General features: G+C 45.3%; 1 protein-coding gene across 1 annotated transcript in view; it reads left to right on the top strand.

Annotated features, from left to right (window-relative positions):
* The window catches only part of LOC137412875 (uncharacterized), a 98,116-nt gene that overhangs the window by 19,645 nt on the left and 53,476 nt on the right, over nucleotides 1–24,995 (top strand). The gene's annotated exons all lie outside the window — the stretch shown is intronic.

The following is a 24,995-nucleotide window of genomic DNA, read 5'->3' as shown; positions in this document are numbered from 1 at the left end:
TTCAGGTGCTAATTCCTCCCTGACACTGTCACACTTCCTTTTGTCACAATTCCTCAACCCATCACCAACTACCCTTTTATTTTCCTTCCCCTCATCCTGCCCTCTCTCCCAGCTCCTCTACAATCTGACACATGGTCAACAGCTCTCCCTACCTCCCCTTTTCTTTCCTCAACTTACCCTCCCCCACCATCCCCTCTCTTGTACCTGATGCTTCCTCTTCTTTAATGGTATGGACCTCAAACATCTGCGGCATTCACTCATACCTGACATCTCTCCATACAGGTTGCTTCTAACAAACCAGAATTGATCTGCTTAACAGAAACTTTCCTCCTTCAAGACATCTTTAACTTCTTAGTATCTCTCCCTGATTACTACATCATCTGGTATGATAGACCTGAGCCTCGTCCAGGTGGCAGAGTTGCTCTCTATATCAGAACTCTCTTCCATTCCTCTCCCTGCACTGCCATCTCTGCACCACACCCCAGGAGTGTCTCCCTCCTCCAAATGTTGGTGGTGTCTGGTCAAATCTGTTTCTGCTGTTTGTTGCCCTTCCATGTCCTCCCTTACCTCAAATGGCCACACACCTGACACTGCATGAGAAAAAGCTGAATGCCTCAACTCTGTGTTTGCCTCAAAATATTGTGTCCCAAACCCATTGCTCTCTGTACCCACCTTAACCGGTCTTACCGAGCTGCTCCTAGACTCTGTGTCCTCTCCTGACAAGGTGGAGAAGTTTCTGTCAAACCTCGATTCTGATTCTGCAACTGGACCAGACGGCATCAGCCCAGGGGTCGTAAAATCCTGCTCTGCCATGCTATCACACCCTCTCTCTGTTCTCTTCATTCTCTCTTTTGCTCAAGGTCATCTGCCATCTGCTTGAAAATCAGCCAACATTACCGCTTTACACAAACAGGTGCAAAAACAGATCGTTGCAACTGCAGACCAATCAGCCTGCTCCCAATCATCAGCAAGGTCATGCAATCCATCATCACTTCTGACATTAAATCCTTCCTCTTCTCCAATGGCTTGATCTCTGATCATCAATTTGGATTCAGGCCAGACCACTCCACTATGGACATGCTGCTTCGGCTGTCTCAACAATGGATGGAGGTCCTCAATGCCAAATACGAAATCAGAGCCGTCTCCCTTGACACATCTCATGCCTTTGATATGGTTTGGTTTGGCACACTGGCCTGCTCACCAACCTCTCCTCTTGTGGTACACATGGAAATCTCCACGCATGGCTTGCGAACTTCCTCTCCAGTCGTCGTCTACATGTGGCCCTGAATGGAATTCTGTCATCTCCTCCTCTGTCAATTCTGTCAATTCTTCCTTTCCAGGCTGGAGTTCCTTGAGGCAGTGTTCTGGGCCCTGTGCTTTTTCTGGTCTTCATCAAAGACCTCTCTGACTCTCTGGAAAATCCTCTCTATCTCTTTGTTGATGACTACTCTCTGTCGCTCCACATCTCAACCCTCAGATCGGCAGGCAGCAGCCTCTTCACTCTCTGCAGATCTGGATAAAATCACAAACTGCTCAAAGAAGTTGAACATGTCATTCAATTTTGACAAATCTCACACTCTCACCTGGTCTCTCTGAAAAGCCCATCTGGAAAACCCTATGTCACCCAAGCTTTTGAGTCTCGCTATCTGCCATTATCTTTCCTGGGAAAACCACATTTCCAAGCTGGCCTCCAAAGGTAGTCGACGACTGGGCATCCTCCATCGTGAGAAGTTGTTTCTTGGCCCTGCTGAGCTCCTCAACACATACAAAGCTTTCATCCACAGATTGATGGAGGATTGCTCTCCACTCTGTGCTGGTGCTCCTGCCTCACACCTTGCTCGGCTTCACACTGTAAAAATCAAAGTTTTGAGAATCATTGGTATCTCCCGCGATGAAGCTGATTCTGAGGGCCTATCACACTCTCACCGCAGGCAGATTTGTGGTCTTTCTATATTCTACCGACTTCTCTCTGGCCTAGCCCCCACTGCTTTGTCTGTGCTCTGTCCCCTAAATATTCCTTCAGGATGCATAATATCTGCCAGAAACCCTCTTCTGGTGAAATTGCCAAAATCAAGACTCTCTGCTCACCTTCACTCCTTCATCCCCCATCCCTTCCCTACCCAAGCCCTCTTCCTTCCACAGATCTCCCGATGTCCCTGCTCTTCTGTTGCTTGGGTGCTTCCCCCTCTCTCCCCCTTTTGTCTCCCGCTCCCTTTATTATATGTTTTATGTGTCTCTGTTTATGTTTTTGTGTCTTATGTGTTTGCTCTTATACGAGCCTCGACTTATGCCCAAAAAAATAATATTCTCCACCCTCTTGGAAATTCTGATCAGCTTCCCTCTCTCTCCCCCCCCCCCCCCTCTAGTCTCCCACTCCCTTTATTATATGTTTTACGTGTCTCTGTTTATGTTTTTGTGTCTTATGTGTTTGCTCTTACTCGAGCCTCGACTTTGTATACAAAAAAAATAATATATTCTCCACCCTCTTGGAAATTCTGATGATGTCACCATCGAAGTTCACGTTTCTTATTCTTCACCATCAACTGTGATTCATCGTGTCCATTGAACTGTCTTCCAATATAGCAAGGCTGACTGGAATGCGTTCTTTTCTTGCCGATGTTCACTGGAACTCAATCCATTGTCACAATTCATCTGAAGCTGCCAAGGAAGTTACTGAGTGGATCCCTGTTGGTATGGACGTCTTTCTCCCTTCTCGGACCTACCAAGTGAAACAAAACTCTCAACCATGGTTCACTCCAGCTTGTTCTGCTGCTATCGCCCATCGCAATCACTTTTTCAAACAGTATCACTGTGTTGGCTCGAGTGAGGTACATCCTTTGTCTCGCCTTGTGATCAACCACTGTAGACGAGTATTGCAGAATGCTAAACCTTACCGTATTGACACCAGGCTTTCCACTATCATCAGCACACCCAGGAAAGTTGCTGAGATTATTCAAACGCCTGACATTTCAAAATCTACTGCACCAGATAGAATCCCTACAATTGCTTTGAAGATGTGTTCATTTGAACTGTCTTCTGTTCTCTCAAAACTGTATTGCTTGTGCATGTCAAAGTCTGTGTTTCCATTTTGCTGGAAGCAGACAGGCTTCTGTAGTCCCTGTCTTTAATGGCTCCGGTGAGTAATCAGATCCTTCTAACTATCGGCCTGTTAGCCTTCTACCCATTATCAGCAAATTGTTTGAATTCTTGATGAAACAACAACTCATGATTCATCTGGAAACCCACAACCTCCAAACTGATGTTCAGTATGGCTTCGGACAGTCAAAGTTTACTGGTGATTTTCTATCCCGAATCACTGAACATGTGAATGGGACTTTGGATCATCGTGGATAAGCCAGGGTTGTTGCTCTCGACATCTCAAAAGGCTAAAATCATGTGGCTTTTCTGGAAAATTGCTTCATACAATCTCTGACTTCCTTGCAAATCGTCAAATATCTGTGGTACATGAGAGACAGTAATCCCCTGTCCATAAGACGAATGTGAGTCCTCGTGGGTCTGTCTGTGTTGGGTCGAATATTATTCATTTTATATGTCAATGATCTGCCTGATTGTATTCTTTCTCAATGAAGAAGCAGTTATGCAGATGACGCAACACTATATTCTACCTACCCAGGAACCTTGTCGCCTCCTACCCATGACCAGTGGTGTGGAGAGCCAGCATGGGCTCCGAGGCAAATAACCTCGTGGCTCCCACCCCTACCCTTTATCTTTTATAACTTTTTAAGGAACTTTCTTTTATGAAAAACAAAATTCTTTAAAAAAAAACAAGTGGTCACTTTTATTTAACCGTTGAATCGAAAATATAGGAGATAGCGTGACGTTTGGATCGATTGAGTCAATTCACACCCTCGACTGTTGAACAATATTTCTCCCTAAGATTGGCAAAAACATGCGTGAGAAGATGGTTAATAATTTTTGGACAAAGAGGAGACAAACCCATTTCTTTGTAACACACATTTCTGGTTAATACCCATTTTCTGTAAAGTTTGAAACTGTACCATTAACCGAGCGGCAAATGTTATGTTTCCGGCAAGAAAAAATTTAGCCTGGTGTTGGCTTAGCGGTTAGGGTGCAGGCTTGGGATCCTAGGATCCTGGGTTCGAATCCCGGTCGATTGCTGAATTAACACCAGGGGGGTTGACTCGGCCAGTCATCCTTCCGAGGTCGGCAAATTGAGTACCAGCTTGCTGGGATGAATGATCCCGGTGTGTACCCCGGTTTAGAATAGGTACACCCTATCCCTGCGCATCGTAAGAGGTGACTAAGGGTTGGCGTCAGGAAGGGCATCCGGCCATAAAAACATTGCCTCAAACAGGGAACCATGATTGTCATGGGGCCCGCAAGGCTAACCCCTGCTCTAGCGGGGAAAATGGCCTTAAAAACGATCATTCATTCATTCATTCCAGAAAAAGCAAAATCAGCTTCTGTTCTAGGTTTAAATGTGACGATGAGGAAATTAGGATGAGCCCATGAGGGTGTCGTGGAACAATTTGTGCACATAAGCCAAGTCATGTTCACTCATTGAATACTTGTAAAATTTAATAACATTGTGAAAAATACTCATTCTGTTGCAACAGAAATACATGGTCTAACCAATTCACACAACACAAGGACCCTGGGTCAACACGAGTATTCTTCCTGATCGCACTGTTTTGGCTCAAATTATAGCAATTGAAAGACAATGGTAGAAGATTTGATTGAGTCCTCACAGTGGGAGGGGGTAGGAGGGAGGAGATTGGGGGACGAGGGATTCTGATAAGGGATTAGGGAGGGGTAGATTGGGGTTTAGGAATTACTGATTTGGAAGTAGAGAGTGGGGAGGGGATCGATTGGGGGGATGAGGGATCCCTGATTAAACCATATCTTCTCAGTGGGTCACTTTAACCAGAAGATAATTGTCTTTGTACAACAAAGCTTTCACAAACCTTATCCCCAATTGGTATTTACACAGAACTGCAAATGCATGTGTATCTTTCCATTACAAAGGCACTCTTGAGTCAACCGGAGTCTGAGTTATACTCTTAAATTCCTTTAAATGTAATATATATATCTATATATATATATATACTAGGGCATGCCCGTACTATATATAAGCTAGGACGTGCCCGTACGTGGGTGCCCGTTCCTTGCCAAAAAAAAAAAAAAAAAAAAAATTTGTGTAGGGGTGTGTGTGTGTAAACATCCTAGGGCGTGCCCGTACGTGGGTGCAAAAAAGCATGCGTGCAAACAACAACAACAAAAAAAAACTTTGAAACCACGTGGCAGTAACGACCACAGAACCCCCCCCCCCCTCTATTTACATGAATGGTTTGGTCCATTCGCAACGACCACAGAACCCCCCCCCTCTATTTACATGCAATGGTTTGGTCCAAAGCGAACGGCTTGCAGTGTTTGGTAAAGAAATCGCCATAGCTCGGTAACTACTTCTCCGATTAATATGAAACCTTGAAAAGGCACATCCTCGGGTCCCCAGCAATATACCTGGCAAGTTTAAAGTATATCGGACCGGTAGTTGTCGAGAAACAGCGGTCACAGACAAACATACACACATACAAACACACATACACACATACACACAGAGATTAATGGAATTATAGATAGAGATATATATATATATATATATATATTTATATATATATATATATATATATATGTATATATATTGTTGCGGATATGAGGACTGTATTTTTTTGATTGTGTTGTATTGTATTGGAAATTGTTATGAATTATTGCTCGAGTCTGGCCCCTCCTGCCTCCAGTGCTGTGTAAAGGTTAAAATGGCGTCCCGGTAGTTAATTCCATAAAGCATCCATTGAAGGACACTATAATACCCTTGTTCAGTAGTTTATATCCTTATTATGTGTTTTAGGGTAAGGCCTTGTCTTCCATTAGAATGACACTCCATTGCACTGAATGAAAAAGATAGATTCCCTTCATCCTTCATTCCCATTCCCAAAACCTCCATTTCCCCTTTCGTCAATTGCCATTCGCATTGCCAACTACAATTGCCGCCATTGGCCACGAGGCAGGGTTGGGGAAGAAAGGCGTGCCCGCCCGTCGTCATCAAGGGCGGAGCCAGAGGGTCGCGCGACCAACCAGGGCCGAGGTGAGCACACCGATGGGCGTGTCCTGAAGGCCGGCGGCTTAATCGCCAGAGGCGCTATAAGAGCGCGCGCGCGCAAGAGTGACCAGGGCTGAGCTGAGCTGCATGGTGAGGTGCAAAGAAAAGAGCTGGGTCGTCAGAGGAGAGCTGAGTAAAAGGGTCCAAGAGAGAGAGCTGGGCTGTGAGGTCCAAAGAGAAGAGATCATCCAGCAGCGATTCTTGTTCAAAGGAGATCATCCAGGGAAGCACAAAGCCTGCTATTCGTCGCCTTGCTCGCCAGCAGCAGCGTCCACAGCAGCAACAACACTCGACAGCCGCTTGGGGCCTGGACGGCAGTTTGGAGCAGGGCCGCGAAGGAACGGCGGCTGCCCAATGAGCCGATCGTGCGGCCGGACCCATTGGACTTTCCTCTCCTTCCAGCCATTCCTGCCTGCAAGTTCCCCATTTGTGTACGTGAGTTTGTTCTGTTTGTTCTGTCCTGGGTATTCAATTAAGTCTGTATAAGCTAGTATTTTCACTGTCTCTAAAAGCTTCTGTATATTATTTTATTATCTTTCCTTCTCCTTGGTTATTTTGAGCCTGTAAATAGTAAATAAATTTAGTAGTATTGCCAACCTTTTTTTCATCTTCTTATTCCTTTTCTTCACATCCGTCATCTTTGTCTTTTCCATATTGAATATCTATGGCGCAATACGGCCAACGTGCGGGTGAATCGGGTGAATCGGGGAAACTGTTAGGTCGCGGTGCCTCCGCTCGGCAAACATAACATCCTTAACCGCGGACCGTAACAATTGGTGTCAGGTGTGTCGGATTCAGACCTGGGACAAAATTAATTTAGCCCAAATTTTGGGACACAATTGTACAATTGGTGTAACAATTGGTGTCTGGGGGTGAGATTTGGGGGCCGAACCAAATTTTTTAAACATCTAGAAAAAATTTGGTCAAAATTTGGAGCGGCCGAAATTTGTGTTGTTTTAAAGGAAAACCCGAATTTTGAAATCGCGCCATGGCTGGTCAAGGCGATCGGATGCAGGTGGGTGAGCTAGAAGGGGGGTTAGGAGTAACCCAGGATCAGAGGGGGGAGAACAATGAGGAGGTGGTTGAGGAGGTGTCAGGCGCGCAAAATGGCGCCCTCGCGCACATGGTTATTGTGGCGCCAAATCTAGCCGCGCCCGTGACCGTAGCAGCACCGATGAATTTGGACCTCTTTATGATACAAATAAGGGCGCTCATAGTCCAGACAAGTGAAGACCTGAGGAATGACTTGGGGAACCGGATGGATGCTAGGGGTGAGCGATTGGGAAACCAAATTGAAGCAATAACGAACGAAATGAGGGCCGATAATGAGGGACTGGTGAGGGACAGAGTCGCATATAAGGTAAGGGAAGCGGAGAGGGACAGAGATCGCAGGTTGGGCGAAAGGGTCCCAGGGGTGCACGAGGAGGTAACGCGGGTCAAGAAGCGCTGGTTGAGCGAAGCGGAGGAAAGCGCGGGTACAATGACGGGGGTAGAAATCGCGACACGGGGTTTGGGAAAGCCGGCAACCGATGAGGTGGAGGGAATTTTATTAAAGCCAACGGTCGTCGAGGGGAACAAAGACAAAGCAGTAGTGGGTACAATTAAAATTGAAGAGACGACGGAGGTAGCCCGGGAATTGCAGGGAGAAATGGAATATGTACAAAGTCCCTGCTCAAATCATGATGATGTGCTCACTAACCAAATAAAGAGTTTGCAGGTGCGCGTGGAGAAAAGGATCCCCCAGGTGAGTCGTGCTGTATATTGTGCGGGTAGATTTTGTAAGAGGATGTTTGGCGACAAAAGAATTTTCGCGCGCTTGGGATCGAGGAAGCATCCGGGCGTTGGTGAAGGGTCCCGTGTGAGTGGAAATGGCACGCGTGTGAAAAAAAAGTGTGCATCGGCGAGTGGGTGTGTTATAAAGTGTGGGAGTGAAACCGAGTGCGAGCGAGAATGCACGTCGGGGTGTACGGAGTGTGACACGAGGAGTGAGTTGGTGGTGGAGCGGGTGCGAGAATGCACGCTTGGAATGGATGAGGGTGTGCGAGGAAGCACACCTGAGTTGGTCATGGCGCGGGTGTGGGAGCGCACATCGGAGCGCAGTAGTGGGTGGATGCAAGAGTGCACGCCCATGGTGAGTGTTACGGAGGACGTAACGGAGGAGAGGTGTGGACCGAGGTGTGTGCAAGAGGTGTGGTGTGTAACAGGGAGTGTGTTGGTGGAATGGACGGACGGCGTTGGAACGCCGGGTTTTGTGAGTGTCAAAAGGGTCGCGTGTGCGTGTGGGCATGCGAGTAAAGCATCGACGATGGACGGGTTAGTGTTTAGGGCGACGGATAGCCGATGCGAGCACTCGGGGCGCGGTGTGCTTTGTTGGATGCGAGGCCCGGCGCGGATCGATGCGGCGTCGCTTCTCTTCGAAGCGTCGTTGCCGATTCGGGCTTGGCCCCGCCCTGCACGGTCGAGTCCGGGCCTTGTCGGACGAGGCGTCCGGTCCGGTTCAAGGGCGAGAGGGAGGAAGCGGAACGGTGCCCCCTCGCGGGGATGGGGTTCCGAACGAGCGAGCCTCGGTCATCGGGCCCGGGACCGCAAGGTACCGCGCCGAGATGGTGCGTGGAATCTCGGCCCGACCAAACCACCTCCCTTGAACCGAAAGCCGGACGGATTCAACCTGCAGGCGACCAAACCACCCGAATTCATTGCTCGGCTTTACGAAGCCGAGTTTAATGATGTCATGACGCACCGAGGCTAGGATATAGCGGACGGTGATGATGATGATAGTAATAGTGGTTTTGGCCCCGAAATTAGAAAAAGCAAAATTTGAGGATTGGCAAAGGATTGGCAGAGTGATGATTGGCAGAGTGATTGGTAGATCATTGGCAAATTTTTGATTTGTTGAATTTGGACGAGCCAAATTGGTAGTGGGAGATGCCCTATGTGGTGGGATGGCCAATCCACCATCCCTCACAGCGGGGGGCAAAGGAGCACTAGTCTTATGGGGTTGGCAGTGAAAACTAGCCCGGGAGGGTTAGGATATATCGTGTGTAGGGATCTAAAGATTGACAATAGGTAACGGTAAGGTTAGGTAGCTACATTGGACAGGTAGCTGGGGACATAGAGAGGGTAGTTTGGATGATAATGACGTGGTATGTGCTTAGTTTAAAGGGAAGACGGGGAGCACTAAGTTAGCAGGGCAACAGGTAGTTTAGATGATGCCGTGTGAGTGTTGGAGGTGTATTTAGAAGTGTATTGTGAAAAGTGTATGGTAACCAGGTGAGATTGCACAGGTGTGCAACTACAGGTGAATGGAGAACAGGTGTATGGAATAAATGGTCTGGAGTATATGGAGTATTGGAATGGATGGTCGTGGAGTGAGTATGGTGGAAACTATGGAGTGGAGTGGATGGTGCGAAGGTGTGAATGGGGGAAGAGTGGACCCCCATCACGAATACCCGGGGCGGGTAGTGTAAGTGTTAGGTAGAGGGTACAGGTAAATTGTGGTTGGATATTGGCATCTGTGGTGCGGGTGAAAGAATGGTGTTTGGATGGGTGCATTAGTGTTGTGGAAATGGCTGGGCGTGTAGCCTGTTAGTGTGTGTAGTTGGTTTGGGCACTCCACCACTGTGAGGATGTCGGCCAGGTGAGGCCGCAGGTGGGCTCTGGGAGCCGGTAGAGTTGTTGTGGATGGGGCCCGAGGATCCGGAGGACGGACCCGGGTAGCCCAGTGCCAGAGGGCACCGAGGGGTGACAGAGCCAGGAGGGGCCTTCCCCAGTTAGATAGGTTAGGTAAGGAGCAGGTAAGCTCGGGTGGCAACTACAGTGGTGGAGGTGTGCAGGTGGGTAGACCTGCTGGGAGAGCTACACGTCACAGCCCAGAAATTGTGCAAGGGCACCGGGAGATGAATCGGGGGTGTGAGACCCCAAATTGATGAAGCACCACAGTTTGGTCAATGGGAATTTGGTTCTTAAAACCACATAGAGTAAAGATGGCCAATGGTTTGGCAGGGAAAGACCCCGGGTAGTGTAAAGTGTGTTAATGTCATTTAGAGGATAGTTAGGATGGAGATCTCCTCGCACCATCTGCATCCACTCACCTGAGATGACGTACCTCCACACCGACGTTGGACGGGTTAGCGTTTAGGGCGACGGATAGCCGATGTGAGCACTCGGGGCGCGGTGTTCTTTGTTGGATGTGAGGTTTAATTATTTTGGTTGGTTGGTTTAATTATTATCCAGGTTGGTTTAATATCCAGGTTGGTTTAATTGGTTTAATTTCCAGGTTGGTTTAATTATTTTATGATGCAAATGTTTTGGATTGTGAGACGCATCATGACGTGGGTGTGACATTGTGCTTTGTTGTTCCATCTCTTCCTCCTTATGAGGATTGATGATGAATTTGGGTGATGGCATATTTTGGCGAGAGGGATTGTGGTGACGAATTTGGTATAGGGGAAAAATGGGGAAGACGTGACAGTAGCGACGGATTTGTAAATGTGTAGATTTTTGTAAATATGGGGTAAGGGCAAGGGTAGTGCAGGTGACAGGGGGGGTGACGTACGGTAGGGACGAGCTTTCTCACTTCGCTCTCCGTACGCACTTCGCCTTGCATTGCCTTGTTTGATGTGTACCCTTGTGACCTTACCCCTCGCTCATCTGTCTTCCCCCTTTTGTCTCCCACATGACCTGAGCGCCACTGGGCGCCAAGGGGAGCGTGCGTGAGTCCGCCATTGTGCGCCCGGAACTCCCAGAACCAGCTGTCTGCATCGATGCACCACATTATGGACCACATGTCTGTGGCCGAGCACCACTTATGGACCCCATGGGTTGGGGCATGGCCCCTCTGCTGGAACCAGCCATGAGGGCCCGAAATCTTGCTGGCGGACCTTGATCACAGGGCACCGATGCCCCACAGGTGAACCACACTAGTCGGCCCTGTGGGCCATAAATAAAACAAATAAAAATGGACACGTAGGGTGCATTTTATTGCAAATAGGCCGCCAGCAAAGGAAAAAGACAACAACTGGAAGAAATAATAACAGCCAGCAGAGGGAGCCGAAGAGCAAGAGACCACCTGCAGGGTTAGGGGTTGTTTGTTTATTTTTATTATTGAACATTGATGAACTGTGGTGACTGCACCGATTGGTGCTTGAGGGTGTGTTGGTGCGTTTTGGGTGCTTTCATTGTGCATTGATGCAGAGCAGACTGTCTCACCCCCCAGAAAGAACAATCACAGGTCCTGGGTTGCGTTTTGTAAATAAAGTAGCGTCAATTGTAAATAATGCTCCCCACCGCCAGTGTGTAGTTTGAAGACCATTCCGCAATTCGGTTAGCTGTGGGCGTGTCTGTTAGGCAGGGTGCAATGGGGCAGCGGGACATATTTATTTATGTTTTAAAACTGTCGCACTCAGGGTCAGGTTAAAAGTAGAGGGAACTACACCTACGTGTCGCACTAAATTAAAGTTGTAGGCCTGGGACGTGCCTAAGAGGAGGAGGGTGCAGTGTTGCGGATATGAGGACTGTATTTTTTTGATTGTGTTGTATTGTATTGGAAATTGTTATGAATTATTGCTTGAGTCTGGCCCCTCCTGCCTCCAGTGCTGTGTAAAGGTTAAAAGGGCGTCCCGGTAGTTAATTCCATAAAGCATCCATTGAAGGATACTATAATACCCTTGTTCAGTAGTTTATATCCTTATTATGTGTTTTAGGGTAAGGCCTTGTCTTCCATTAGAATGACACTCCATTGCACCGAGTGAAAAAGATAGATTCCCTTCATCCTTCATTCCCATTCCCAAAACCTCCATTTCCCCTTTTGTCAATTGCCATTCGCATTGCCAACTACAATTGCCGCCATTGGCCACGAGGCAGGGTTGGGGAAGAAAGGCGTGCCCGCCCGTCGTCATCAAGGGCGGAGCCAGAGGGTCGCGTGACCAACCAGGGCCGAGGTGAGCACACCGATGGGCGTGTCCTAAAAGCCGGCGGCTTAATCGCCGGAGGCGCTATAAGAGCGCGCGCGCAAGAGTGACCAGGGCTGAGCTGAGCTGCGTGGTGAGGTGCAAAGAAAAGAGCTGGGTCGTCAGAGGAGAGCTGAGTAAAAGGGTCCAAGAGAGAGTTGGGTTGTGAGGTCCAAAGTGAAGAGATCATCCAGCAGCGATTCTTGTTCAAAGGAGATCATCCAGGGAAGCACAAAGCCTGCTATTCGTCGCCTTGCTCGCCAGCAGCAGCGTCCACAGCAGCAACAACACTCGACAGCCGCTTGGGGCCTGGACGGCAGTTTGGAGCAGGGCCGCGAAGGAACGGCGGCTGCCCAACGAGCCGATCGTGCGGCCGGACCCATTGGACTTTCCTCTCCTTCTGGCCATTCCTGCCTGCAAGTTCCCCATTCGTGTACGTGAGTTTGTTCTGTTTGTTCTATCCTGGGTATTCAATTAAGTCTGTATAAGCTAGTATTTTCACTGTGTCTCTAAAAGCTTCTGTATATTATTTTATTATCTTTCCTTCTCCTTGGTTATTTTGAGCCTGTAAATAGTAAATAAATTTAGTAGTATTGCCAACCTTTTTTTCGTCTTCTTATTCCTTTTCTTCTCATCCGTCGTCTTTGTCTTTTCCATATTGAATATCTGTGGCGCGATACGGCAAACGTGCGGGTGAATCGGGGAAACTGTTAGGTCGCGGTGCCTCCGCTCGGCAAACATAACATCCTTAACCGCGGACCGTAGCAATATATATATATATATATATATACAGTGAAACCTTGACTTACGAGTTTAATTCATTCTGTGACCGAGCTCGTAACTAAATTTGCTCGTTTCTCAAATTAAATTTCCCCATTAAAATGCATTGAAATGCTATTAATCCGTTCCAGCCCGCCAAAAACCACACCAATTTTTTTTTAAATATACAGTATATATAAAAATATCTCGCGCTTTATATTTCACCTGTATGCAGCATACAAGTTGGCAGGATGGCCTGGACTGGAGGTACGCACACTTGACTCTAAACTGTCCAGCCTGGGTTTGAATCCCGACCCAGCTATAACCTGTCATGGGTGAATCACAGGCAGGGTGATTCATCAATGTGTGTACCGCTAAACTGGGCGCCCCGTTTGCGTCCCATTCGTTGTTGGATGTTAAGGATCTCACCGTGTTTTCCACAAAGAGAAGGCGAGCTATCGCCGGCACTCTGAACAAGTTGTGGCCTGGCATGCTCTTCTCCTCTGCCGTTATATACGTCCTCCTCGGCATCTTTTTCCAGAAGAGCCCTGTCTCGTCACAGTTGAAGATTTGCTGGGGGATGTATCGTTCGGCTTCTATCAGTTCGGCAAAAGTTATAATAAAATCTTCAGCTGCCTTCACATCTGAGCTTGCTGCCTTCACATCCGAGCTTGCTGCCTCACCATGCCTGACGACGGAGTGAATGCCGGTCCTCTTCTTAAAATTATCAAACCATCCCCGACTGGCTTTGAATGACTTCCGATGCCTTGTCCGTTGATGTTCCCGCCGTCTGCTGCACCAAATCCCCGTAAATGTCTCGTGCCTTCTCACACATGATGCTCTCGGTCACGGTATCTCCTGCGAGCTGCTTCTCCGTCAACCACACAAACAACAACTTCTCCATCTCTTCATGGACAGAGGTCCGGAGCTTTGAAATAATCGTAACGCCCTTGGCTGGCGTTGTAGCCTTTATCGACTCCTTCTGCTTCAAAATCGTACATATCGTAGAAGTACTACGATCGTACTGCCTCACCAAGTCGACAACACGCACACCTCGCTCATGTTTTTCGACGATTGCGTGTTTTATATCCAAGCACATCATCCTCTTCTTCTTCTCAGTACTGCCCTTGGCACTCAATTTCTTAGGACCCATGGTTAAAACGAAGAAATTTTCCAAAATAACCAAAATGCGAAAACAAAGCAGCAGCGATATACGGCAGAGATGCTTGCACGGCAAGATAACCACGTGACCGGAACCCACCTGGTGGCGGGTGGCATAAGCTCGTAACTCAGATCTCGGCTCACATCTCAAAGCAAAAAACCGCCTGAGCGACGGCTCGTATCTCGGAAAACTCGTAAGTTGGTGCACTCGTAAGTCAAGGTTTCACTGTATATATATACAGTGGAACCTTGACTTACGAGTTTAATTCGTTCCGTGACCGAGCTCGTAACTCAAATTGCTCGTATCTCAAATCAAATTTCCCCATTGAAATGCTATTAATCCGTTCCAGCCCGCCAAAAACCACACCAATTTTTTTTTTAATATACAGTATATATAAAAATATGTCGCGCTTTATATTTCACCTGTATGCAGCATACAAGTTGGCAGGATGGCCTGGACTGGAGGTACGCACACTTGACTCTAAAGTCTAAACTGTCCAGCCTGGGTTTGAATCCCGACCCAGCTATAACCTGTCATGGGTGAATCACAGGCAGGGTGATTCATCAATGTGTGTACCGCTAAACTGGGCGCCCCGTTTGCGTCCCATTAGTTGTTGGATGTTAAGGATCTCACCGTGTTTTCCACAAAGAGAAGGCGAGCTATCGCCGGCATTCTGAACAAGTTGTGGCCTGGCATGCTCTTCTCCTCTGCCGTTATATACGTCCTCCTCGACACCTCGCTCATGTTTTTCGACGATTGCGTGTTTTATATCCAAGCACATCATCCTCTTCTTCTTCTCAGCACTGCACTTGCCACTCACTTTCTTAGGCCCCATGCTTAAAACTAAGAAATTTTCCGAAATAACCAAAATGCGAAAAAAAAAATGCAGCGCTGTACGACAGAGATACGTACTGTACTTGCACGGCAAGATAACCACGTGACCAGAACCCACCTGGCGGCATGAACTCGAAATAACCAAAATGCGAAAAAAAAATGCAGCGCTATACGACAGAGATACGTACTGTACGTGCACGGCAAGATAACTACGTGACCAGAACCCACCTGGCGGCGTGAACTCGAAATAACCAAAATGCGAAAAAAAAAATGCAGCGCTATACGACAGAGATACGTACTGTACGTGCACGGCAAGATAACCACGTGACCAGAACCCACCTGGCGGCGTGAACTCGAAATAACCAAAATGCGAAAAAAAAAATGCAGCGCTATACGACAGAGATACGTACTGTACGTGCACGGCAAGATAACCACGTGACCAGAACCCACCTGGCGGCGTGAACTCAAAATAACCAAAATGCGAAAAAAAAAATGCAGCGCTATACGACAGAGATACATACTGTACGTGCATGGCAAGATTACCACGTGACCAGAACCCACCTGGCGGCGTGAACTCGAAATAACCAAAATGCGAAAAAAAAAATGCAGCGCTATACGACAGAGATACGTACTGTACGTGCACGGCAAGATAACCACGTGACCGGGTGGCGAAAGCTCGTAACTCGGATCTCGGCTCGCATCTCAAAGCAATAAACCGCCCGAGCGACGGCTCGTATCTCGAAAAACTCGTAAGTTGGGGCACTCGTAAGTCAAGGTTCCACTGTATGTATATATATATATATATATATATATATATATATATATATATATATATATATATATATATGTATATATATATATGTATATATATATATATATATATATATATATATATATATATATATATATATTGTATATATATATATATATATATATTGTTACGGTCGCGGCGAGGATGTTGTTTGCCGAGCGGATGGCCGCCGCGCCCGAACAGTTACCCCGACTAACCCGATTCCTGAACGTTGGCCGAATCGCGCCACAGATATTCAATGGGGAAAAGACTAAAACGAAGGATGTAAAGAAGAAAGAAAGACAAAGGGTAGGGAATACAAATATAATTTATTTACTATTTACACAATTGAAAGAAACCAAGGAAGAAGGAAGGATAAGAAAATAAAATACAGAAGAGGAAAGGTGACACAGTGAAATTCTAGCTTATCTAAACAGGCTTAACTTATACCCTGGACAGAACAAACAAAGACGGACTCACACGAATGGGGAATGGAGGCAGGAACGATTGGCTGGACCGGGAGGAAGGTTCAGCTCGGACCACAAGCTGGAAGGCTTTGCAGGGCGCACAGCAAGCCGGGCCTCGTCAGGCTGGGAGCGAGCAGGGTGATGTCGTGCACTTCTCTCAAGGCTTCCCCCGCGCTTCTCTCGCACACTTGTGTTAAAGGCTTCCTTCTCGCTTCTCTTCCCTCCTTGCGCACTTCTGTCAAAACGGCTTCCGTGCACGCTCTTTATAACACCACGGGCAAATCAAGCCGCCGGCCTCTAGAACACGCCCATCGGTGAGCTCGCCTCGGCCCTGATTGGTCGGCACGGCCCTCTGGCTCCACTCTTGATGACGATGGGCGGGCACGCCCAGGATTCGGCAGCTCCTCCCCCTTCTTCTCCGAGCCTACCTCGTGGCGAATGGAGTCGCGGAGGGAACAGTTGGCAATTGCGGCTTTGGGAATGGGAATGAAAGGGGATCTATCTATTTGAATTCGGTGCAATGGAGTGTCAATTAATGGAAGACAAATCCTTAGCCTAATACACAGAATAAGGAAATAACTGTCAACAAGGGGGAAATCTATGATTGGCTAACGTGAGTGCTTATGAAATAACTACGGAACGACCTTTGACCTTTATACACAGACTGGAGGCAGGAGGGTCCAGATTATAGCAATAAAAAAAAAACACAAGAAAAAATTGAATTATACCGGAGTCTGAGTTATACTCTTAACCGGAGTCAACCTGAGTCTGAGTTATACTCTTAAATTCCTTTAAATGTTATATATATATATATATATATATATATATATATATATATATATATATATATATATATATATATATATATATATATATATATATATACACACATACACACACACACATACAGTGGAACCTTGACTTACGAGTTTAATTCGTTCTGTGACCGAGCTCGTAACTCAATTTGCTCGTTTCTCAAATCAAATTTCCCCATTAAAATGCATTGAAATGCTATTAATCCGTTCCAGCCCGCCAAAAACCACACCAATTTCTTTTTAAATATGCAGTATATATAAAAATATCTCGCGCTTTATATTTCACCTGTATGCAGCATACAAGTTGGCAGGATGGCCTGGACTGGAGGTACGCACACTTGACTCTAAACTGTCCAGCCTGGGTTTGAATCCCGACCCAGCTATAACCTGTCATGTCGGTGTTTCACAGGCAGGGTGATTCATCAATGTGTGTACCGCTAAACTGGGCGCCCCGTTTGCGTCCCATTAGTTGTTGGATGTTAAGGATCTCACCGTGTCTTCCACAAAGAGAAGGCGAGCTATCGCCGGCACTCTGAACAAGTTGTGGCCTGGCATGCTCTTCTCCTCTGCCGTTATATACGTCCTCCTCGGCATCTTTTTCCAGAAGAGCCCTGTCTCGTCACAGTTGAAGATTTGCTGGGGGATGTATCGTTCGGCTTCTTTCAGTTCGGCAAAAGTTATAATAAAATCTTCAGCTGCCTTCACATCTGCCTCACCAAGTCGACAACACGCACACCTCGCTCATGTTTTTCGACGATTGCGTGTTTTATATCCGAGCACATCATCCTCTTCTTCTTCTCAGTACTGCCCTTGGCACTCAATTACTTAGGACCCATGGTTAAAACTAAGAAATTTTCCAAAATAACCAACATGCGAAAACAAAACAGCAGCGATATACGGCAGATATGCTTGCACGGCAAGATAACCACGTGACTGGAACCCACCTGGTGGCGGCTGGCGTAAGCTCGAAAATAACCAACATGCGAAAACAAAACAGCAGCGATATACGGCAGATATGCTTGCACGGCAAGATAACCACGTGACCGGAACCCACCTGGTGGCGGCTGGCGTAAGCTCCAAAATAACCAACATGCGAAAACAAAACAGCAGCGATATACGGCAGATATGCTTGCACGGCAAGATAACCACGTGACCGGAACCCGCCTGGTGGCGGCTGGCATAAGCTCCAAAATAACCAACATGCGAAAACAAAACAGCAGTGATATACGGCAGATATGCTTGCACGGCAAGATAACCACGTGACCGGAACCCACCTGGTGGCGGCTGGCGTAAGCTCCAAAATAACCAACATGCGAAAACAAAACAGCAGCGATATACGGCAGATATGCTTGCACGGCAAGATAACCACGTGACCGGAACCCACCTGGTGGCGGCTGGCGTAAGCTCCAAAATAACCAACATGTGAAAACAAAACAGCAGCGATATACGGCAGATATGCTTGCATGGCAAGATAACCACGTGACCGGAACCCACCTGGTGGCGGGTGGCGTAAGCTCGTAACTCAGATCTCGGCTCGCATCTCAAAGCAATAAACCGCCCGAGCGACGGCTCGTATCTCGGAAAACTCGTAAGTTGGTGCACTCGTAAGTCAAGGTTCCACTGTATATACTATATACAGACTCTCCTCGAGTTACGACGTAGGCGACTTTCGACGACTCGCACTGACGACCTTGCAAAAATCTCAGTTGCTCCTTGTGCCTCGCGCTGACAACATCCCTTACGCTGCATCACCTATAAGTGTGTGTGTACTGTACTGCCATCATGTCTAGCAAGAGGAAGAGTGCATCCACCGATACATCTATCTATAATTCCAGTAATCTCTGTCTGTACGTTTGTACGTTTGTCTGTGACCGCTGTTTCTCGACAACCACGGGTCCGATATACTTTTAACTTGCCAGGTATATTGCTGGGGACCCGAGGATGTGCCTTTTCAAGGTTTCATATTAATCGGACAATTACTTACCGAGCTATGTCCAAAAAACGATTCAACCAATCAGAGAGCAGCGAACGATCGCGTGTGCCGAACGTGGCGGGCACACTCTGCCTCGGATGGCACATTTGAGAGCGTATTCATTTATTTCACGTTTGCAAACTATGTTGGCGTTAAACTATGTTTTACAACTAATAAAAACGAATTTGCGATTCATTCGCTTTCCTGCGCGTTTGTGCACGCGATGGCGATTTCTTTACCAAACTCCGGAAGCCGTTCGCTTTGGACCAAACCATTGCATGTAAATAGAGGGGGGGGGATTGTCACCGTACTCGCAAGCCGTTCGCTTTGGACCAAACCATTTCATGTAAATAGAGGGGGGGGGATATAATTTTAGATATAGATATAGTACGGGCAATGCCCTAGTATATATAATTAGTGCTGTGCCGATATCTGAACCGGCAATCAGAACTGGCCGATATCACCTATTTTTCAGTAATCTGTACCGACAGATTACTATCAGTGTACAGTTTCAATGACCAATTAAAGTTGGACTGTACTCTATACAATCCCCAAACCTTGAGTAGCTTTCACCCATGTTTAGAATTGGAGCGAATTTCAATGATCAAATTGAAGAAAACAAAGTTGCACATTTTGCTTTAGAAACAGCTGCGAGTACAAAAGAAAACACAACGCCCCCTACTGTACCATGCGATACGCGATGGCTCTTCCTGACTTCCTGGCAGAGTACGTCTTGACATCATACGTTCCAGGCGTGCATCAAATTCAAAGTGTCTGTTAACTTAATTATTTTCACATTTCAAAGGTGGACTCACAGTATTCTGGCTCCCCAAGCAAAATGAGGCACATTATACATGCAGTTTGTAAAATTACTGCTTCATTCGTTAGACCGAATGCTGTGACGTCATCTCACGCAATCTCACATGATCTTAACACACATGGCGTTCCCCAAACACATGGAGCTCTATTTATTCCTCCATAATAACAATGACTTCTTTTTTAATATCTTCTTCCTCCTCTGTTACCCTCGTTATGGCTTCCAGTTTCCCCTTGGTTTCCCTCTGTGTATTTTTAAAATCTAACAAATGATGCTGTGGTGGAATACGGACTTGGAAACATGTAATAAGTAATACATAATAAGTCCATGAGGGGTGATTCGACTTACGACCTGCTTGTCGGAACGTAACCCCGTCATAACTCGAGGAGAGTCTGTGTATATATATATATATACATATAGAGTGAAACCTTGACGTACGAGTGCACCAACTTACGAGTTTTCCGAGATACGAGCCGTCGCTCGGTCGATTTTTTGCTTTGTGATGCGAGCCGAGATCTGAGTTACGAGCGAGCGAGCTTGGATATAAAACACGTAATCGTCGAAAAACATGAGCGAGGTGTGCGTATTGTCGACTTGGCGAGGCAGTACGATCGTAGTACTTCTATGATATGTACGATTTTGAAGCAGAAGGAGTCGATAAAGGCTATAACGCCAGCCAAGGGCGTTAAGATTATTTCAAAGCTCCGGACCTCTGTCCATGAAGAGATGGAGAAGTTGTTGTTTGTGTGGTTGACGGAGAAGCAGCTCGCAGGAGATACCGTGACCGAGAGCATCATCTGTGAGAAGGCACGAGACATTTACGGGGATTTGGTGCAGCAGACGGCGGGAACATCAACGGACGAGGCATCGGAAGAGTCATTCAAAGCCAGTCGGGGATGGTTTGATAATTTTAAGAAGAAGACCGGCATTCACTCCGTCGTCGGGCATGGTGAGGCAGCAAGCTCGGATGTGAAGGCAGCTGAAGATTTTATTATAACTTTTGCCGAACTGATAGAAGCCGAAGGATACATCCCCCAGCAAATCTTCAACTGTGACGAGACAGGGCTCTTCTGGAAAAAGATGCCGAGGAGGACGTATATAACGGCAGAGGAGAAGAGCATGCCAGGCCACAACTTGTTCAGAGTGCCGGCGATAGCTCGCCTTCTCTTTGTGGAAGACACGGTGAGATCCTTAACATCCAACAACTAATGGGACGCAAACGGGGCGCCCAGTTTAGCGGTACACACATTGATGAATCACCCTGCCTGTGAAACACCGACATGACAGGTTATAGCTGGGTCGGGATTCAAACCCAGGCTGGACAGTTTAGAGTCAAGTGTGCGTACCTCCAGTCCAGGCCATCCTGCCAACTTGTATGCTGCATACAGGTGAAATATAAAGCGCGAAATATTTATATATATATATTTCAAAAAAAATTGGTGTGATTTTTGGGGGGCTGGAACGGATTAATAGCATTTCAATTCATTTTAATGGGGAAATTTAATTTGAGAAATGAGCAAATTGAGTTATGAGCTCGGTCACAGAACGAATTAAACTCGTAAGTCAAGGTTTCACTGTATATATATATATATATATATATATATATATATATATATATATATATATATATATATATATATATATATATATATATATATATATATATATATATATATATATATATATATATATACATATATATATATATATATATATATATATATATACATATATATATATATATATATATATATATATATATATATATATATATATATATATATATATATATATATATATATATATACATATATATATATATATATGTATGTATAATATATATACATATATATATATATATATGTATGTATAATATATATATATATATATATATATATGTATGTATAATATATATATATATATATATATATATATATATATATATATATATATATATATATGTATGTATAATATATATATATATATATATATGTATGTATAATATATATATATATATATATATATATATATATATATATATATATATATATATATATATATATATGTATGTATAATATATATATATGTATGTATAATATATATATATATGTATGTATAATATATATATATATATATATATGTATATATGTATATGTATATATATATATATATATATATATATATATATACATACATACACACACACACACACACGCACATACATAATCAAGGCACCTCCTAGCTTTAATGGTGAACACCAGCCACGAATTATGTCTCACACGGTAAATACTGCATAACCCGCAAGGAACCAACAGCCTGTCTGCCACACAGACCATCGTTCCCACCAGTGCAAACCAAAACCAGGGGGTGCGGTGTGATCGGCGGCAGACAGGCTGTTGGTTCCTTGCGGGTTATGCGGTATTTACCGTGTGAGACATAATTCGTGGCTGGTGCTCACCATTAAAGCTAGGAGGTGCCTTGATCATCTTAATAGACGATTTTGGTCCTCATTGGTTAGATTATTTGCAGTATGCCGTCCTGACGAGGGTCAATAAGCCCGAAATCTGGATTGGCGGCTCTGCTTGATGTTTAGCCAATGGGGACCAATGAAAAAATCTCTGTCTGTTGACAGAGTGGCCGGGCTGAGGCCTCCAGAAGACCCTTTGGGTCGGAGGTGACGCTTTGGTCTCGGACTTCGGTCCACAGGAGATCGGGACAGCGCTCGTCACGCTGTTATGTTCGTTGATATATATATATATATATATATATATATATATATATATATATATATATATATATATATATATATATATATATATATATATATTGTTACAGACGCGGCTTAGATGTTATTTACCGAGCGGTTTGGTATGACCACGTCTGCACAAGTTACCCGATTATACCCGAACGTTGACTAATCGCGCTACGCCAGATCAATGAAGGAAAAGGACACACGGCTGGGATTAAAATGACACGACACCAGGGATACGGTTCTCAAGACCTCCGGAGGAGATTATATTCGTTCGGAAGGTTAGATTACAACTACAAGAGGGACAGCAAAGGAAGATAGGCACTTAGACACAATCTTATATTAACCCGACAGACCACAGATAAACAGGACAAAACTGACTCACACGGGGATTGATGGCAAGGAAAGCGGGTATTCGATGGCCAGCACAAGGTGCACCTTGTGCTCAGGGACAGGATAGCGCGGCCCAAAAGATGCAGGAGGTCTCTCAGCGCTCGGAGGTGGCTCTCTTGTCTTCTCAAGCTCGGGGCGCATCTGACCTCACATCCGGTAAGTCGCTGCGTATATTCGGCGGGGAGTGACACGCCCTCGGCTCGTTAGCTCCGCCCCAGATGGAATCGGCTCGTTGCTTCTCATTGGGTGCATGCGGGGGGGTTACCGGCTCCGCCCTTGACGAGGGGCTGACAGGGAGCCCCTTCGTGGTAACCCCGTGGAGCGCATGGTCATGGCGGCTAACCGAGCTGGTGGGAGGACGCACACTCCCCCCGCGCGCCGTGGTTGTAGTTGTTGTTGTAGCTGTAGTTGTTGTTGTTGTTGTTGTTTGGGGAAGAAGATGGAAGGAGGTATGGGAAGGTCCTAAACTCACTACTGGTGCCATATAATCACATTCTGGTGCAACGAAGAGTCATAATTAATGGAAACGAGTCCTTAACTGACATAGACTAAGAATAACTAGCAAGATGTCCGAAAGTTGTCTACGTGAGATGCGGTGGACCTGGGCACGACATTTAATGGGGGAAAAAGGGGAAGGTCGGTTCTACAGAGTGTTGTTTACAGACAATGGGACTAGGGAATGGGGGATTGGGGATAGTTGGGGAGTATTGGGGAAATAGGGGAATATTTACAAGCGGATATGGAGGCCAAATTCCATATTCGCAACAATATATATATATATATATATATATATATATATACATATACATATATATACATATATATATATATATATATATATACATATATATATATACATATATATATATATATATATATATATATATATATATATATATATATATATATATATATATATATATATATATATATATATACAGTGAACCCTCGTTTATCGCGGGGGTTACGTTCCAGAACCCCCCGCGATAAACGAAAATCCGCGAAGTAGCGACCATATTATTATTTTTTTTAAATATATATTTTAAAGCATTATGAACTCCCCACACTCTTATTAACCTTTCCCATACTCTTATAAACACTTCCTATACTCTTAAACACTTTTTACACTCTTAAACATACGTAATTTTAACAACATATAAAATTCTAATGGGTACTCACCATTGAAGATACTGTAGCTACCCATGGGTTCCACCAAGCAAGACCAGCATCAGAATCTCCTTGCTCCAGCCGGTGACGTCACCGGCGGGGATTCCCGGCGCGAGAGTGGCTGGTCACGTGACCGCTAAAGCGTGCCGCGCTTTGCGGGTATAATCAGCTACACCTGTTGATCACGTGACTACCGATTCACCGAAGCACGCCACGCTTGAGAGGCGTGGCTTTCGGTTTCTGGTTGTGCTTTATAATGCAGCCCGATAAATGGGCTTTTCAGTGTTCCCGAGTTGGTTTTGAGAATAAATATCTTCTCGGACGAGTTTGTGTCTTGCCCGTCATTTCGTCCGTATCAAGCAAGAGCCCCGGCTCTTCAATACTACAACTTGCGTGATGAAGATGATGATGAATTAGCTGTGCAGTACTGATGACGATGAAGGTGATGACGATGATGAATGTACTGGCGTTTTCCATACGCACGACTCTTTGTCTACCCTTCTACTGTACACTATGTACAGTATTTTATTTCTTGTAATATGTTTTAAATACTGTATTTTTCTTATTTCTTTACGTTTTTTAATTTTTTAGGCTAGAAAATGCTTATTTTACCACAAAAATATTTAAAATAATAGTATATAAAAATACATTTATACCGCAAAATCCCGCGATATAGCGAAAAATCCGCGATATAATTTTACATATACTAGCGAGAAAAAACCGCGATGTACCGAATCCGCGAAAAGTGAACCGCGATATAGCGAGGGATGACTGTATATATATATATATATATATATATATATATATATATATATATATATATATATATATATATATATATATATATAAATATATATATTGTTGCGAATATGGAATTTGGCCTCCATATCCGCTTGTAAATATTCCCCTATTTTCTCCGATACTCCCCAACTCTCCCTTACCCCATTCCCTAGTCCCATTGTCTGTAAACAACACCCATT

The sequence above is a fragment of the Myxine glutinosa genome, chromosome 1 (assembly GCF_964187855.1).
Source record: "Myxine glutinosa chromosome 1, kmMyxGlut1.1, whole genome shotgun sequence".
Lineage (NCBI taxonomy): Eukaryota > Metazoa > Chordata > Myxini > Myxiniformes > Myxinidae > Myxine > Myxine glutinosa.
This window is presented reverse-complemented; position numbering and strand designations above follow the sequence as displayed.